Genomic DNA, 1697 nt, shown 5'->3' with positions numbered 1-1697 from the left:
CTATAGTCTAGTCTATAGTCTAGTCTATAGTCTAGTCTATAGTCTAGTCTATAGTCTAGTCTATTGGCTAGTCTATAGTCTAGTCTATAGTCTAGTCTATAGTCTAGTATATAGTCTAGTCTATAGTCTAGTATATAGTCTAGTGTTAATTTTTAATTTTTTTAACAAAATACAAAGATTTCGCAATAGGATAATTTTTTGCGTAAATGAGTTATTGTTGTGTTCACTAATTTGCCATGTGGGTATTGTAATTTGAATTTTTTTATAAAAGTAAAGTAAAATAAATATTTTTTAATGTAAAGAAATTTTCAAGAAAAATCTAAATTTTCAAAAACGAGATAGTCTTCTGCAATGCGTTTTACATTTCCACGAGTTCCATTTTCACTTTTTTTGGTTATATTGTTAATTATTCCCCTAAAAATCTTGACCTTTTTTATTATAAAAGGTTTTTGTTTTCGCCCGTATTTCTTTTCATTCCTTTGTTTTATTATATAGATTTTTTTTAAAAAAGATATAAAAATTATAAACAATAGTCTTTATAGACTTTAAACAATTCAGCTCTTATCACTCACTTTATTTCTTAATTGCACCGAAAAAAATAAACAAAACACTTGTTTCTTTTATAAATTATAGTTAAAATGTTATTTTGTCTTTTTTTAAATTAAACGCACTTTTTAAAAAGTATTGTCACGCGTTTGTTTTGATTTTTTTCAAGAAATTTTTTGTTGTGTATTGCAGATCGACAACACACAACCAACTCAAACGAGTCACAAATAGTAACTGAAATTTATTTATTAATTAACATTTAGTTAATATATTACACATGAAAATGAGCAACAGATCTTGCTCACTGTAATTTAAAGTACTCACTCTCTCTCTATCTCTATGTTTTTTTTCTCTCGCTCTTTACTTTATCAGTAGTTCAATAGCATTGATTTCAATTAATATTATATTTTTTTCTTAATTAATACATATTTTATTGCTAACTAACCTTTATTTAAAATATTTGTTCTAGTTTTTTTATTTAGAAAATAGTTTTATTTAAATAATATTTATTTAGTAATTAAATGGCTTTAAGCCAAATTTTCTTTCAAGTCTCTTATTTTGGGTTTTATTTACTCATTGAGGGGGTCAATCATTATTGTTACTTTAGCTAAAGAAGAGTGTCTTAAAAAATGGAATTTTTCTTCCAAAAACTCTTGTAAAACCTCCCACTGTGATTTTTCTTAAACATCTGTTCATGTAACTCGTTTGAACTACCTGTCGAGTATTGTTTACCTTTTGTTGTTGTTGTTTTCTGTTACTTTCTTTTAAAAAAGAGATTTTTAGTTTCAGCAAGGGAAATTTGTTTTAATTTAAACTCAAGTTAATCCCTGCTTCTTCTTTACTGTAAACAAATCTCTTTTGAAACTGGTTTATAATCTCTCTCTCTCAGATTATAAATTCTGTTGTAGTTTGAATTTGCTTTCTACCTGCGTGATGTGTACCAGGAATGGAAAATTGAGCACAATGGAAATATTATAGTCTAGTTTAATCCATAGTCTAGTGTTTACAGTTAAGTTTAGGTCTAGTATAGCCAATATTTTAGATAAGTCTTTAGTCTAGTCTATAGTCTAGTCTATAGTCTAGTCTATAGTCTAGTCTATAGTCTAGTCTATAGTCTAGTCTATAGTCTAGTCTATAGTCTAGTCTATAGT

This window comes from Lucilia cuprina, chromosome 5, assembly GCF_022045245.1.
Source record: "Lucilia cuprina isolate Lc7/37 chromosome 5, ASM2204524v1, whole genome shotgun sequence".
Classification (NCBI taxonomy): Eukaryota; Metazoa; Arthropoda; class Insecta; order Diptera; family Calliphoridae; genus Lucilia; species Lucilia cuprina.
This window is presented reverse-complemented; position numbering follows the sequence as displayed.